This window comes from Mustelus asterias, assembly GCF_964213995.1.
Source record: "Mustelus asterias chromosome 26 unlocalized genomic scaffold, sMusAst1.hap1.1 SUPER_26_unloc_28, whole genome shotgun sequence".
Taxonomy (NCBI): domain Eukaryota; kingdom Metazoa; phylum Chordata; class Chondrichthyes; order Carcharhiniformes; family Triakidae; genus Mustelus; species Mustelus asterias.
Window position 1 is genome coordinate 22703 of NW_027590096.1, and position 17820 is coordinate 40522.

Sequence of the window (17820 nt, forward strand, 5' to 3'; positions counted from 1 at the left end):
TCTCGAAGTGGAGATTAATTCTGTCCCTCAGGTTGTTTTCCAATCATTTCCCGAACACGGAGATGGTGATGGTGGTGTCCTGGCCGTGATCTTGGGTATCTCCAGGGCACCTTGCAGGATGGCAGTATGGCACAGTGGTTAGCACTGCTGCCTCACAGCATCAGGGATCCCATTTCAATTCCTGGGATTCCATCAGCACCAGTGAAGCTTCTTTTTAAACTTTGTTCCATTCTCACATCTCGCCTGTTGGGATTTCTCCTATTACAAGAACGTGTGGTGTTCCTCTGGAAAGAATCCACTGTGAGCAAGTCCAGTTTCTCGCAGCTCCCCAATGTCCACATTCAGCCTTGTAAATTCAGTCTCGATCACAGCCGTCCCGTCTACATCATCAACCTGCATAAGTTCATTGGTAAGGTCAGGGCACATCGTGCTGATGTTTCAGCTTGAGATGCGAAAGACTGATTTGATTTGGTTTATTATTTTCACATATAATAAATATGTGATCCAAGCCGGGAATCGAACTCAGGTCCCTGTGAGACAGCAGTGCTAACCATTGTGCCACCATGTTGCCGACTCAAGAACAGCTTCTCTGCTGCCATCTGACGTTTTAATGGACCCACATCGCATTCAGATGATCTTATTCTACACCCCAGCTCTGAGTCCAACATTACATTCTGCACTCTCTCCTTCTCTATGTTCAGGGTTACAGTGTTACAGAGTTCAGTGTTGGGCCAGGGAGATAGTGTATGTGGACCTGTTGGGGAGGTAGGTGAACTGTAGTGTATCCAGGCAATCTGGGAGGCCGGAATTGATTCATGCCATGACTAACCTTTTGATGCATTTCATAACATTGGATATACAGTGAAAAGTGTTGTTGCTTGAGTGCCATACAGACAAAGCATACTGTACATAGAGAGGGAGAGAGGGCAGAATGTAATGTTGCAGTCATAGCTCGGGTGTACTAAAAGATCATCTTAATGCAATGTGGGTCCATTCAAACGTCAGATGGCAGCAGAGAAGCTGTTCCTGAGTCGGCAGCATGGTGGCACAATGGTTAGCACTGCTGTCTCACAGGAACCTGAGTTCGAATCCCGGCTTGGATCACTGTCTGTGTGGAATTTGCACATTCTACCCGTGTCGGCATGGGTTTGCTCTGGATGCTGCGGTTTTCACCCACAGTCCAAAATGTGCAGGTTAGGTTGATTGGCCATGTTAACTGCCCATTAGCGTCCTGGGATATGTATGTTTGGGGGATTAGCAGGCTACATATGTGGGATTTCGGGGATAGGGCCTGGGTGGGATTGTTGTCGGTGTTGACTCGATGGGTCAAATGGCCCCCTTCTGCACTGTAGTGTTTCTATGATTCTATGAGTCGGTTGGTCCATGTCCTCACACATTTTTTATCTTTTTCTCCAATGGAACAAGTGGGAAGAGTTGATGTCTGTGTTGCGCTATTCCTGAATTAGGCTGGTTACTTTTGTGAGGCAACGGGAAGTTTAGACAGAGTTAATGAGTGGGAGGTTGGTTTGAGTGATGGACTGGTCTGCATTCATCAAGCTTTGAAGTTTCTTGCAGTCTTGGACAGAGCAGGAGCCATACCAAGCTAGAATGTTATTTATGGTGCATCTGTAAAAGTTGGTGAGAGTCGCAGCTGACATGCCAAATGTCTGTAAACCTCTGAGAAAATAGAGACGTTCGGATACTTTTTTAATGATAGGGACATCATGGAGGAACCAGGAAAGGTTTTTCGTGATGTGGACCCTAAAACGTGAAGCTCTCGACTATTTCAACTTCATCCCATTGATGTAGATAGTGGCATGTACTCCACTAGGCTTCCAGAAGTCAATTTGCTTTGTTGACATTGAGGAAGAGATTGTTGTTGTCGCCCCAGTTCACCAGATTCTCTGTCTCTTCCTCCGACCCACTGCAGGTGTCATCAGCAAACTTGGAAATCGAGTTGGAGGGTAATTTGGCCACACAGTCACCAGTGTATAAGGAGTACAGTAAGGGGCTGAGGACGCAGCCTTACGGCGACCGCTGTTCAGGATGATTGTGGAGGAGATGTAGTTGATTGTCCTTAATTTTGCTGTCTATGGATTCGGAAGTTCAGGATCCAATTGCAGAGGCAGGAGCCAAGCCCAGGGCCACGGACTTTGGACATGAGTTTCGGAGGACTAATGGTGTTGCAGGCTGAGCTGTAGTTGATAAACACGAGTCTGTGTTCCAGGATTCACTGTCGGGCCAGGGAGATGGCATTGTGGACCTGTTGTGGATGTCGGTGAACTGTCGTGGATCCAGGCAATCTGGGAAGCCGGAACTGATTCATGCCATGACTAACCTTTTGCTGCATTTCATAATATTGGACATCAGAGTCACCGGACGATAGGCATTAAGGCAGCCTGCTTGGCTTTTCCTTTGGTACTGGCCTTTGTTTGAGTTTTACCTGGTGCATAGATTGGCAACCTTCCTGCCGAGAGAGGACTGATGCAGCTGCACTGGTCCAGTAGACCAACGTGGGACAGCAGTAATCGCACTGAGCATTATGGACGATAGCGATTCGCTGAACCCTGAAGCTTTCTCCCACTCTTGAAAGCAAACACTGGAAGTTGTGTTCTGTGCCAATCGAGTGTGAGATTACTAATTTTTCCTGTGTTGTGCTAACAGTGGCCACAATGCTGTGATCTCCTCTCCAGGGTACAGTTCTGTGTAAATATAATAGAGATTATGTGCTGTCAAGGCATCAGGATCTCCCTCTGCCAATTGTTAGTATTGTCCAGAGGCAAGGGTCAAACCAGCCCTCTTTGGTACCAGCTCTGTTGCAGGGGTTGTCAGTAAACTGTCTGAGAGACGACAGATTACCATCTACAGGACTCCAGTCTGGATTTTCTGTCAGGGTTTACTCCCTCATCCTTGTAGCTGAGTGAGGGTCAATGTTGTGGACTCTCCGGAAAGCTCCCTCCCAAATGTATACCACTGTGTTGCTACCATGGAGCAGCACGGTGACACAGTGGTTAGCACTGCTGATTCACAGCGTCAGGGACCTGGGTTCAATTCCAGGCTTGGGTCACTGTCTGTGTGGAGTTTGGACCTTCTCCCCGTGTCTGTGTGGGTTTCCTCCGGATGCTCCACTTTCCTCTCACACTGCAAAAGACGTGCTGGTTTAAAAACAATAAGTGAATTTATGTGTGTCCATTCTTTTTTATTTCAACCCATCCTCAGTCCAAATGGTAACTTCTTTCCCTGACTCCTGTCTAATTTTATTCTTTATTTCCCTTCCTGACAGTGAACATAATCACAATTGTGACTCTGACGAGCAGAAACTGTGGTCTGTCCAAATGTGTGACTCGTTACCTGGTGGCCATGTCAGCGGGGGATCTGCTGGTCGTTGTCCTCGACCTGATATTCAGACACATTCCCATTCTTTATCGGGAACAGTTTTATTTCCTCTACTGGGTCCCCGTGTGTAACATCCACGCCGTCCTGCTTTTTGCAGCCACTGACTGTTCTGTCTGGTTCACCGTCACTTTCACCTTTGATCGATTTGTGGCCATTTGCTGCCCCAAGCTGAAAAGTAAATATTGCAGTGAGAAATCGGCGGCTGTGGTTCTGGGAACAGTGACGGTGCTGAGCTGTTTAAAGAACATTTTCTGGTATTTTATTTTATTTAATAGATATCTGCTGGGGAACGTCCCCTGGTTTTGTGAGGTCACAATGGATGTTGTGGAATCTCCGGTCTGGGGTACAATCGAGTTCCTCCACAACATTCTAACCCCGACTGTCCCGTTCGTCCTGATTCTGCTGCTCAACGTTTTCACCGTCAGACACATTTTAATGAGCAGCAGAGCCCGCAGGAGACTCCGGACTCACAGCAGTGGGGAGAATCCCAGAGACCCTGAGATGGAGAGTCGCAGGAAATCCATCATTTTACTGTTTGTGATCTCAGCAAATTTCATCCTCTTATGGTCGACATTCATGGTTTATTCAATATGGAGTCGGATGTATAATTTGGGCTATCGGTCGGTATGGTTAGATTACTATGTTCTGGAATTTGGTTTCATGTTGCAACTCACAAGTTGTTGTACAAACACTGCCATTTATGCTGTGACACAGACTCACTTCAGGCAGCAGCTCATAAATCTGCTGAAATATCCCCTTACTGCAATTCTTCAACTCATTAGACCCTGACAGGAAACTACAACTACAAGACCCCTGACTCTTTCTATTGGACTTTCAAAAATAAATCACAAACAGCCTCACAGAGACAGAGAGAGTGACAGATAAAGAGAGAGAGAGGGCAGTGAGAGCAAAACTGGGAGTGACAGAGAGACGGAGGTTGACAGAGAGAGGGAAGGGTACAAATACATGGAGCGTGACACAGTTTGAAAGAGTTTCTAACAGATACAGGGAGAGAAGCAGAGAGAGCGAGAGAGAGAGAGAGAGAAAGAACAGAGACAGATAGGGACTCTCCCAGAGCGAGAACACCAGGGATAGAGATTGGGGGAAATGGGGAGGGAGACGGACAGGGAATGAGAAAGGGATACAGATGGAAGGATGTAACGAGAGAGGGAGACTAAAACGGAAAGGGAGACAGAAAGAGAGGCAGAGAGAAACAGAGACAGAGACAGAGAGCGTCAGCGAATTTGAAACAGTGAGACTGAATGAGTACAATGGACACAGCAAGAGCAAAAGACGGAGCGAGGTAGAGAGAGAGAGAAAGACAGAGAAATAAGAAAAGGGGGACAGAGAAGGAGAGGGAGGAGGAGAGTGAGACTGAGAGGGAGGAGGAGACACGGAGGAAGAGTGTAAAGAGGTGAATGAGGGAGATGCAGAGAGACAGTAAGAGACACAGAGAAACAGGCAGAGAGAGAGAGACAGAGAGTGAGATACAGAGAGAGGCATGCACAGAAAGACAGAAAGAGACAGACAGAGAGACATACTGAATGACTTTAACGATAACCATCAGGTGGAGTTATTGGAATATGAGCTCCCTGATTGAGACAGTTAATGCTGTCCAATCCGGGAGCCCTGCAGACGTATATAATATGGTGTGTCTCGGTTACCGGAAGTCAGGGTGTGTACACTCTGGGTGTGGATGTGATGGACTGGTGGTTTTATCACTAGACTACTAATACAGAAACTCAGCTAAAGTTCTGTGCATCCGGGTTCGAATCCCGTCACAGCAGATGGTGGAATTTGAATAAATATATCTGGAATTCAGAATCAGCTGGTGACCATAAAAGCATTGTCGATTTTCGGAAAAACCCATCTGGTTCACCAATGTCCCAGGGAAGGAAATCTGTCGTCCTTATGTGGTCAGGACTAAATGTGACTCCAAGTGGTTGACACTTCATTGCCCTCTGAACATGGGCAACTAGGGATGGGCAATAAATGCTGGCCGGCCAGTGACACACAAGTCCCAAGAGTGAATACAAATACTTTGTACTGGGAAATTTTAAACAAACGGTAAACTGTTTCTCACAGCTGGATAAATACCCAATCCCTCTGATCGAGCACCTAAACTCAAAGCTGGCAGGAGGATTCTTGTTTCCAATTATGAACTTATTCACGTGCACTTATACTGACAGCGAGATGAGGATTCCCAGCGATATTCAACAATTCATACTCAGAGGAAGTTTCACATTTATAAAGTGTCAAATGTAGGCTTACATTAACACGGCAATGAAGTTGCAGCGCTAACCACTGTGACACCTCGTCTACGGTGATCGTTTGGGCAAAGAAATTCCAGAAGGAACTGCATGACAGTGCAGCCCATAATATTGGCCCATATCCAGCTGTGGGCTTTATTACTGTCCGCCTATCATTATTGATTGGAACACCTTCCAGGAGGCCGAATCGTTCAGGTAGGTGCCTTGAGTTGGCTACGATTAACAGACACTCGTCATATTCCCAATGGAAGAGACGGTAATCATGAACTTTCTCAAAACTCTCCCAGTGGCAGCCAATAAGATTCGGCTGTGGACGTAAGATTACCCATTCCTGAATGAATTGAAGCAGCGAGTGCTGATGGGGGAATCCACAAGGCCGTTACAGCCTGAATTGCACCCATATTGGAATGGCAGACAGCAGCTGACTGTGGAAGATGGCACACGCCTTTGGGGTTCAAGAGTGCCATCCTGAGCCAGGGTCACCATCCCATGGTGAACTTTACCATGGCCACCCAGGAGTGGCAAACTGAAGATCCTCCAAGTTGTCATGTCTGGTGGCCAGGTATGGCTACGAATATTTGCCCGTGGGTCAGTGTTGACAATATCAACAAGGGCAGAAGTACCACCAATTACTACTCTTCACACTTGGGAATGGCCAGGACATCCATAGACGTGGCTGCACACGGAGAGTGCCGGTCCGTTCATGGGGTCTATGTTCCTGATAATGGTAGATGCTGATTCAAAATGAATGGCCGTACACAGGGTGAGTTACTCAAACACAAGGACAAGAGTGGAGAAACTTCACACCTCTTTCATGACACCCGGGATCCCGCAGGTGTTTGTTTCTGAAAATGGACCAACCTTCATCAGTCAGGAATTTGTGCATTCGATGAAGTTGGACAGAATTTGACACGTTAGGGCAGTGTCATATTACCCATCATCCAACGGCCTGGCAGAAAGAGCGGCCCAAACAGTAAAAGCAGGTTCAAAATTCCATCCCTCAGTCTCTTTGGACACCAAACCATCCAGATTTCATCTTCAATTACAGAATGACACCCTCCAACCTCCCCCCGACCTCCCCTCTTCAATAACTGGAATAGCCCCAGCAGAGTTGGTCATAGGAAGTTCACTCCACCCAGTGTTAAGTCTGACCTTCTGAGGGCGGGAGCTGACACCCAGTGCCGTTCCCACCAGCCGGGAGAGGCACCGAAAGGCAGGTGATAGGTTATTGCTAAAGAATCATGGCAATGGATCCACGTGGTTATGAGGCACGGTCGAGTCTGGAACAGGGCCAGTTTCCTATCAAGTCCGCTTGGGAGATACCATCCTATGGGAATGCTTCAATCATCTGCAAGCCATGAAGCCCCAAGCCGTGCAGGAAAAATCAATTCCCAGCAGACCGGGAACTTTGGAAAGAATTCCAGGCTCTCCGGCTCCTGTTCCCCATCTCCGCCAGTGGGAACCTCGGAGTCTGAAATGGACACAGTGGGTTTAGCCTCTCGATCACATTGTCACCCGATAAAGGGAACTCGGGCCACACGCTCATGGTGGAAGAGGCGAGCTCCGGTCTGCTGAACCCCACTCACTTCCGAGGCTGAGCAGCAGGAACCGGACCCAGCATTGAAACTCCAAAAAAGGCTTCCAAGGTGGTCAGCCCTCGGCGGTTACTCAGACCTAGAGGGGGAGGGGGTGCAGTGACTTCAATCAGGTTCATGTGTTGGACACGGGCAAATATAAACTACCAAACTGAGGCCTGTGAAATGTGCCCACTCAGGGAGCTCCACAGAGTGCAAGCTGCAGAGAGTGAAGCACTGAGAGCTGGGCTAAGTGTGGGAGTTTAGGGAAGTGGGTGGAGAGGTATTGCTGTGTCTTGTGTCCCTTACTGCCCGGTCCCTTACGGCCAGGTCCAGGGCGGGTAGGTGTCCCCCAGACATTACAGTTCAGAAAGTGACGTGAGCAGATGTGTTTATTGAGACTTTCAGAAGGCTTTCGACAAGGTCTCACATCGCAGACTGCCATGTAAAGTGAAAGCACATGGGATTACAGGCAATGTTTTGAGACGGATAGAAAGCTGGTTCGCAGATAGAAAGCAAAGAGTTGGCAATAAATGGGCCTTTTTCTGATTAGCAGTCAGTGTCTAGTGGGGTTCTGCAGGAATCTGTGCACGGACCCCAACTGCTCACATTATATATTAATTATTCTGAAAATGGAAATAAATGTATCATCTCCAAATTTGCAGATGATAAAAGGTGTGTGAGGGTGAGCTGTGAGAAACATGCAGACATGCTTCAGTGTGATTTGAACAGGCTCAATGTGTGGGCATGTGCAAAGCAGTTGCAGTAAAATGTGGGTAAATGTGAGGTTATCCACTTTAGCATCAATAATAGGAAGACAGATTATTATTTGAATGGGTGTAAATTGAGAGAGGCCTTGGTGTCCGTATGCATCAGGAAGTGAAAGTAAGCGCGCATGTACAACAGGCAGTAAAGAAGACAACTGTAATGCTGCCCTTTATAGGGATAAGATTGGAGTACAGGAAGAGAGATGTGTCACTGCAGTTGTACAGGGCATTGCTGAGGCCACACTTCGAGTACTGTGTGCAGTTTTGGTGTCCTTATCTGAGGAAGGATATCCTCGCTATAGAGGGAGTACAGCGAATGTTTACCAGGCTGATTCCTGGGATGGCAAGTCTGTGATATGAAGAGAGACTCAGTCGGTTAGGGCTTTATTCATTGCAGTTCATTCGAGTGAAACATATATTATTGGACCATGTTTAGACAGGGTAGATTCAGAAAGAATGTTCCTGATGATTAGGGAGTTGAGGACTAGGGTTCATGGTTTGAGGATAAGCATCAACCTTTTAGAACAGAGGTGAGGAGAAATTTCTCCACTCTGATGATCTATGGACTTCGCTACCACAGAAAGTAGCTGAGGCCAAAACCTATCGTGATTTCAGGAAGAAATTATGTATCGCTCTTGGGGCTAAAATGATCACGGGATATGGGAACAAGGGATGGTCAGGATATTGAAGTTGATGATGATCCATGATCAAACTGAATGTCGGAGCTGGGTCGAAGGGCCGAATGGCCTGCTCCTGCTGTTCCTATATTTCAATGTTTCTATGATTGTGAAGCTGAGGTGAGTCTGTACACGGTGTGAATCTGAACATGATCCGAGTCCGAACCTTGTGTGAATCTGAACAGCGTCTCTGTCTGAACCTGGGTGGGTCTGAACCTGGTGCGGGGCCTCTCGACATGATTGCCAGCATTCGACTTGCCTTCCTAACTGCCGATTCAACCTGCAGGTTAACCTTTAGAGAATCTTGAACAAGGCCTCCCAAATTCCTTTGTGCATCTGATTTTCTCAGCATATCCCCATTTAGAAAATAGTCTATGCCTCCATTCCTCCTTCCAAAGAGCATAACCTCACACTTTTCCTCATTGTATTCCATCTGCCCCCTCTTTATCCACTGTCCTAACCTGTCCAAGTCCTTCTGCAGCCCTCCTCCTCCCCCTCCCACTTCCGCAATACTCCCTGTCCCTCTGCATATCATTGTATCATCACCAAACTTAGCAACAGTGCCTTCATTTCGTTTTTCCAAATTATTAATGTGTATTGTGAAAAGTTGTGGTCCCAGCACCGACCCCTGAGGCGCGCCACTTGTCACCGGCTGCTATCCTGAAAGAAGATCCCTTCATCCCCACTCTCTGCCTTCTGCCAGTCAGCCAATCCTCTATCCATGCCAGGATCTTACCCTCAACACCATTGGCACTTAACTTATATAACAGTCTCCGATGCTGCGCCTTATCAAAGAAAGATCACCACCAATGCCACCACAATTTCCTCAGCTATGTCTTTATGAAACCTAGGGTGTACTCCATCCGGTCCAGGTGATTTATCCACCCACAGACCTTTCAGTTTCCCCAGAACCTTCTCCTGAGTAATGGCCACTACACTCACCTGTGTCCCCCGACTCTCCTGGAGCTCTGGCATCCCACTGGTGTCTTCAACCGTGAAGACTGATGCAAACTATTCAGTTCCTCTGTCATTTCTTTGTTTCCTATTATTCCTTCTCCAGCCTCATTTTTCAGTGATCCAATGGGTATTTTTGCCTCTCTCTTAACTTATATTGGAAAACCTCCTCCTCTCCTCTTTTATAATACAAGCTCGCTTACACTCATATTTCATCTTCTCCCCTCTTATTGCTTTTTTAAGTTGTCCTCTCCTTGCTTTCAAAAGCTTCCCAATCTTCTGCCTTCCCACTAATCCTTGCCACTAAGGATGCTTTCCCTTTTGTGTTTTTGCTGTCCTTGGCTTCCCCGTCCGCCATGGATTCCTCGTCCTCCCTGTGGCATGTTTCCTCCTCCTTGGGATGAATTCCTGTTGTGCCTCCCAAATAACTCACAAGAACTCCTGCCATTGCTGTTCCACTGTCTTCCCTGCTCGGCTCCCTTTCCAATCAACTCTGGCCAGCTCCACCTTCATGTCCTTGTAGTTATCTTTATTTAATTCAAATATCTTTTCATCTGATTCCAGGTTCTTCCTCTCAAACTGCAGGGTAAATTCTATCATATTGTGGTCACTCCTCCCTAAGGGTTCCTTCACCTTAAGTTCCCTAATCAAGTCTGTCTCATTACACATCGCCAAATCCAGAATTGCCTGTTTCGTAGTAGGCTCTGTCACAAGCTGCTCCAAAAACCATCTCTGAGACATTCCACAAATTCCTTTTCTTGGGATCCACGACCTACCTGATTTTCCCAGTCCACCTTAGAATCTTAGAAACCGACATATTGAAGTCCCCCATAATTATTGTAACATTGCCTTTTCTATCTCCTGATGTATTTTCTGCCCCTCATTCTCTCACTATCCTCATCCCTACCCTCAGACTGTACTTTACCCTTTACCTCCGCCAATCAGACACGATGTTTACATTTGAAGGCCAGTTTCCAATGTTCAAAGTCTCTCTATTTTTCCCTTGCCTCCTTTTTCCCTTTTGCCTGTAATTCAGATTGATTCAATTATTTTGCTTGCTGTTCCTCCCTTTCCTTTTCTTTTCCCTGTAATTCAAATAGTTTTAATTATTTTTTATATTGAGTCAGTTTCATTTGTAACTGAATTTCCAACGGTTCAGACTGAGCTTCTGACAATTCCAAATGTTGTGCTATTGCCACAATTATCTCTCCTTTCTGTACTCTGTCAGGCAATGTCAACTGGAATGTGTTTCCAATTCCAAAAGCTTTGCTTTAGTCACTATCTGTCAGGTAACTTGCGTGACTTCCTCCACCCGCAGAAACTTCTGAGCCTCTGAAAGAGACATTAATCCAAACCACACTCCCTATTTAAACTGGAATACAACACCTGAAAAGGAAACACAAATCTGCTCACCGCTCACTGTCTTTGAGTTCAAAAATCCCAAATCAATCAAGAAATACAGGTTTCAATCCCGGAGCCCCCAGTTGTTCTCAGTCAGGTTGGATACTCCCAGTTGTTCCATGAAGCTCGAGTGACCTGTAACTCTTTACCTTGAATCTGGCTAGAAGGAGCATGGGAGGTTTCACTTCAGGTGGGAGTGACCTGACCCAGGAAGAACTCTTATTCAATACAAAGTTTAATTGAGAATATTGTTGACATGTATAGTAAGACAATTAGCAAGAACTTTTAACAATTACAAACAAGAAACACAACAACCTCGATAATATACAACTCTGAAGGAAATATCTCTGGTGTGTTCCAACCAAAGCCAACATCCAATCCACAAAACCCTCCAAATCACCACAATACAACAGAGGTTAATGCCGAATTATTACACGTGTCCAGCCTCCTGGGCTGAATGCTCAAAATCCCTTGAGAAACTCAGCAGAAGTTGCAGTCGAGTCTGTTCCACAAAACACAGCCTTTTCAAAAGAGAAGGACAGGGAGAGGGAGAGAGATTGCTTCTGAGCTTGCTGCTAAACTGCTTCCCAAAACAAAACTAAAAGACCAAAAGAAAACCACCACCTGACTGCCCACAGCTTATCTACACCTCCATGGAAGCTGCACGATTTAAACAAAATTGCTTAAAGGTCCACTCACATGACAACATTAACACTCTCACTCTCAACTCAGCACTCCCCATTACCCCAACACTCTCTCTCTCACACCAACACTATCCTGTCACGTCAACACACTCCCTCACCTCAACACACTCCCGCTCACCTCAATACTCCCCTTCCCATCTCTACACAATCTCCATCACACAGACATTACACCCTTTCTCCTCAACACGATCCGTCTCGCTTCTAAGTTCTCCCTCTCACATTTACATTGTCCCATAGAGGGTTAACATCAATTCCTCTCACCAGAACACGTGCTCTCAATTCAACACTCTCCCAATCAACAGAACTCTCCCCCTCTCACCTTAACATGTTCCCTCCTCACATCAATCCTCCCACTCACCTCTACATTACCCCACGCACCACAACACTACCCATCTCATCTCGACGCTGCTCACCTCAAGATCCCCAAGATATGAATTTCCCGTCCCACACCGCATGGGAGTCGGAGCAGATGGGCACAGACCGTGTCAAGATCCAATTACCTCTGGTGGGATTATCCGAATTTGGGGAGAGCGCGGGGCCAAATCCTACACTCTGTCTCACATCAACATTCTCCCTCTCTCATATCAGCTCTCTCTTCTCATCTCAGCACTCTGTCTCGCCTCAGCTCCCGCCATCTCATTTTAACTTTCCCCCTCACCTCAACAAACTCCCCCTCATCTCAATACACCGCCTCTCAACTCATCACTCTCCCCCTCACTTCCAAAATAAACTTTCACTCCACACACAGCCCCCCCACTCCACACAACTCAAACATCCGTCCGCTGTCCCTGCCCTGGGTGTGTTTGCTGGGGAAATTGCAGATGGAGTTTTATCTTGTGTTTCCCCGATGCTACACCTGTCCCTGCAGATGCAGAAATAACCTGATTCTTATTGGAACCAGGTATTTAGGAACAGCAGTGACCGCACTCTCCTTTCACAACCTGTACAGATACATTACTGAATTGCTCTGATTGTCAATACACATCCAGGTGCATGGCTAACCTCATCCCTACTGCCTTTACCTTCCAGGTGTATCACCGACTTCATTCTTATTACCAACTGACAAACAGATACATCACTGACCTCACTCTTATTGTCGCTACTGATTCCCTGCGACCCCCACGTTACAAAACGAATAAAGGCAACACAGCAGCAGCGTCACACAAACTGTCTCAAAAACCTTCCGCTCCTTCAATCATTCTAATCCTGGGCTGATCTCAACAACATAAAGTTTGAATGCAGAATGTAAGTTTGTTCCTCCACGAATACACTTGGTTTAAATAATTGCGGAACAGAGCATCTATTTCAGGTCAAGCAGAGCTGGCAGTGTGGGAGCATGGTGCTAAATATCAGAATTATCTGTATCAATATCTGACTGCTCAGAGACCGGAATTAAAATAAATATATTCACTGCATGTGAAACATGTATAAAATGATATGCATTAAAAAGTTACTGCTGGTGTTCAGTGACTGCAACTAATGTTATTCACCTTGAGATGTCTATAAATGTACCTCTTCTGTTCTGTACAGTCAGTTCGAGAAACGGATTTCGAAATGTTTTTCAATTAGATTGTATAAGATCTCCACATGCATTTTCACAAATTCCCTCAATAAATCCCCAGCTGAATTTAACAAGGCAATCCCCACCAATTGAATTCTGGTTTTCACTCTGCGTGAGATGTCAGCACCACCGGGAATGTCACCCCGCTTGGTTAACGCTGACACACAGACTCACTGTTACTGGGAGATATTGCAAAGTGTTCTTGTGTTGGATCGGGTCATCTCACTGTCCCAATACTGCAAACAATCACAATATGGAACGGGTTCTCACTTCTACACGGGACAATTATTCCCCATTTGGCATTGATTGCAACCAGTTGATCAATCTGATTTACTTAACTGGGGCAGTTTTCACCTGGCCTTCATCAATCGAGGGATTGAGTTTAGGAGTCCGGGGATAATGATGCAGCTATATAAGACCCTCGTCAGACCCCACTTGGAGTACTGTGCTCTGTTCTCGTCGCCTCATTACAGGAGGGACGTGGAAATTATTGAAAGGGTGCAGAGAAGATTTACAAGGATGTTGCCTGGATTGGTTGGCATGCCTTATGAGGATATGTTGAGAGAGTTCGGTCTTTTCTCCTTGGAGAGAAGAAGGATGAGAGGTGACCTGATAGAGGGATATAAGATGTTGAGTGGTATAGATCAGGTGGACTCACAGAGGCTTTTTCCCAGGGCTGAAATGGCTGCTACGAGAGGACACAGGTTAAAGGTGCTGGGGAATAGGTACAGAGGAGATGTGAGGGGTAAGTTTTGCACTCAGAGGGTGGTGGGTGAGTGGAATCGGCTGCCGTCAGTGGTGGTGGAGGCAAACTCGATGGGGTATTTTAAGAGACTCCTGGATGAGTACATGGGACTTAATAGGATTGAGGGTTCTAGGTAAGCCTATATATAAGCCTAGGTGGGTAGGGACATGACCGGCGCAACTTGTGGGCCGAAGGGCCTGTTTGTGCTGTAGCTTTCCTATGTTCTATACAACAGAAAATGTTTGCAATTAATTCATTCGAATTCCCAAATGTCTGAACTGTATTTCGGAAAGATCTGAAGGAGTAATTCACAAACTATAACAACAAATTAACAGAAGACCGTTATTATAAAAGCACAAATGGAAAATATCAATATCAGTGGGGCTGTTTTGGGATTACTTCATGGACAGTGATGGAAACGTGTTTGATACAGAAGATACACGTCCCTTTTATCAGCCTGTTTGAATTGGCAGTGCAGCAAGACCGTATACTTTACCCAGTGCTGTCCCTATCCTTGGAAATGTTCAATGGAAGCACAATTTACAGTAACCCAATGGCAAATACAGAAACATGGTTCAGAATGGGGTTCGACACAGACTAAACACCCTTTGCAGTGAACTATTCAATGGGACACTGCAGAGTGAGCTTTGCTCTGTCTGCAATCCCATGTGTAACTGTTCTGGGAGGGTTTCAGAGGGCAGTATCAAGAGGAGATGTATCTGTATTGAACTTTTCTTTACCAAAATCTGGGATAGATTCCCACACAGACAGGGGAGAACGTGCACACTCCACACAGAGAGTGAGCCGAGGCTGGAATCAAACCCGGGTCTTTGGCGCCATGAGGCAGCAGCGTCAACCAGTGTGTTACAGAACCTCACCGCCACCACAAAATTCCCCTCTCACCTCCACACTCCCACTGTCACCTCGACGCTCCCCCCCTCGCCTCGACGCTCTCCCCCCTCGCCTCGACGGTCTCCCCCCCCCCCTCGCATCGACGCTCTCCCCCCCTCGCCTCAACCCTCTCCCCCCCTCGCCTCAACCCTCTCCCCCCCTCTCGCCTCGACCCTCTCCCCCCCTCGCCTCGACGCTCTCCCCCCTCGCCTCAACCCTCTCCCCCCCTCGCCTCAACCCTCTCCCCCCCTCGCCTCAACCCTCTCCCCCCCTCGCCTCAACCCTCTCCCCCCCTCGCCTCAACCCTCTCCCCCCTCGCCTCAACCCTCTCCCCCCTCGCCTCAACCCTCTCCGAACTCGCCTCAACCCTCTCCCCCCCTCGCCTCAACCCTCTCCCCCCTCGCCTCAACCCTCTCCCCCCTCGCCTCAACCCTCTCCCCCCCTCGCCTCAACCCTCTCCCCCCCTCGCCTCAACCCTCTCCCCCCCTCGCCTCAACCCTCTCCAAACTCGCCTCAACCCTCTCCCCCCCTCGCCTCAACCCTCTCCCCCCTCGCCTCAACCCTCTCCCCCCTCGCCTCAACCCTCTCCCCCCCTCGCCTCAACCCTCTCCCCCCTCGCCTCAACCCTCTCCCCCCCTCGCCTCAACCCTCTCCCCCCCTCGCCTCAACCCTCTCCCCCCCTCGCCTCAACCCTCTCCCCCCTCGTCTCAACCCTCTCCCCCCCTCGCCTCAACCATCTCCCCCCCTCGCCTCAACCCTCTCCCCCCCTCGCCTCAACCCTCTCCCCCCCTCGCCTCAACCCTCTCCCCCCCTCGCCTCAACACTCTCCCCCCTCGTCTCAACCCTCTCCCCCCCTCGCCTCAACCCTCTCCCCCCCTCGCCTCAACCCTCTCCCCCCCTCGCCTCAACCCTCTCCCCCCCTCGCCTCAACCCTCTCCCCCCCTCGCCTCAACCTTCTCCCCCCCTCGCCTCAACCCTCTCCCCCCTCGCCTCAACCCTCTCCCCCCCTCGCCTCAACCCTCTCCCCCCCTCGCCTCAACCCTCTCCCCCCTCGCCTCAACGCTCTCCCCCCCTCGCCTCAACGCTCTCCCCCCCTCGCCTCAACGCTCTCCCCCTCTCGCCTCAACCCTCTCCCCCCTCGTCTCAACCCTCTCCCCCCCTCGCCTCAACCATCTCCCCCCCTCGCCTCAACCCTCTCCCCCCCTCGCCTCAACCCTCTCCCCCCCTCGCCTCAACCCTCTCCCCCCCTCGCCTCAACCTTCTCCCCCCTCGTCTCAACCCTCTCCCCCCCTCGCCTCAACCCTCTCCCCCCCTCGCCTCAACCCTCTCCCCCCCTCGCCTCAACCCTCTCCCCCCCTCGCCTCAACCCTCTCCCCCCTCGCCTCAACGCTCTCCCCCCCTCGCCTCAACGCTCTCCCCCCCTCGCCTCAACCCTCTCCCCCCCTCGCCTCAACGCTCTCCCCCCCTCGCCTCAACGCTCTCCCCCTCTCGCCTCAACGCTCTCCCCCTCTCGCCTCAACGCTCTCCCCCTCTCGCCTCAACGCTCTCCCCCTCTCGCCTCAACCCTCTCCCCCTCTCGCCTCAACCCTCTCCCCCTCTCGCCTCAACCCTCTCCCCCTCTCGCCTCAACCCTCTCCCCCTCTCGCCTCAACCCTCTCCCCCTCTCGCCTCAACCCTCTCCCCCTCTCGCCTCAACCCTCTCCCCCTCTCGCCTCAACCCTCTCCCCCTCTCGCCTCAACCCTCTCCCCCTCTCGCCTCAACCCTCTCCCCCTCTCGCCTCAACCCTCTCCCCCTCTCGCCTCAACCCTCTCCCCCTCTCGCCTCAACGCTCTCCCCCTCTCGCCTCAACCCTCTCCCCCTCTCGCCTCAACCCTCTCCCCCTCTCGCCTCAACCCTCTCCCCCTCTCGCCTCAACCCTCTCCCCCTCTCGCCTGAGCCCTCTCCCCCTCTCACCTGTACACACTGTGTATCTCACCCTCTGCTATACCTGCACTGGAGATTCGTGTTTGGACAGTGTAGAGGGAGATAGTTTGTGTATCTGGGCCTGTGCTGCATCTACAATGAGGGTATTTGATGGGAGTGTAGAGGCAGCTTATCCTTGTAAATGTCTGATGGGCGCAAGCTTACGGATATCGAGCCTGAAGGTTGCCTGACAAAGTTGAACCTTCACTTTAGCAGCCATGAGACAGCCTGGTCACATAGTTAAGATGGGGTGGGAGTGACACTGGACCTCTGTCGCTGACATTGGAGTGTTTGATGGGATGTTGCAGATGATGTTTGCTCCGTGTTTAAGGGCTGTCACCGTTCCCTCCGCACTCTGGCTGGCAGCGTGAGGGGACAGACTGACTTCGCACCTAATCCCTGCAGTAAATATCCTGGGAGTGTTTGTTGGATCAGTGTGTATTGATATAACACCATGTTGTTCCCCTCTCATCTGAAAGCTCCCTCCTCACATCAACACACTCCCTCTCACCTCAGTAACCGCCTCTCACCTCCACTCCCAACGTCCACAGCAACACCCTCACCTCAACACTGACCCTCTCACCTCAAAATTCCCCTTCACCTCAACACTCTCTCTCTCACCCCACTCACATCAAAAATAGGATTGATCTTGTGAGTTCCTTCAATCTTTCTGATTCTAGGCTGCCATCAACAGCATAAAGTTTCACTGTGCACCGTCCATCTGTTCCTCCAGGACTAGCCGAGTGTTAAATAATTTCTGAATAGAGCATCTATTTCAGGTCAGGGAAAGGTAGCGGCGTTGAAGCATGATGCTAAATACCAGCATTAACTATACCAATGTCTGATTTCTCCATGTCCCGTGTTACATTGATTTGGATGAGAATTTAGGAGGCATGGTTCGTAAGTTTGCAGATGAC

At 49.0% G+C, this 17820-nt stretch overlaps 1 long non-coding RNA gene across 2 annotated transcripts in view; it reads right to left on the reverse strand.

The window, feature by feature from the left end:
• Nucleotides 1-3096: 3096 nt before the first annotated feature.
• Nucleotides 3097-17820, reverse strand: part of LOC144482133 (uncharacterized) — a 183382-nt gene continuing 168658 nt past the window's right edge. The window contains exon 3 of one of the 2 annotated variants that reach the window (XR_013495869.1): nt 3097-3155. This is a non-coding gene — a long non-coding RNA (uncharacterized LOC144482133). Of the gene's footprint in view, nt 3156-3359; nt 3565-17820 lie in introns of those variants that run through there. The other variant, XR_013495868.1, reaches the window with a different exon arrangement.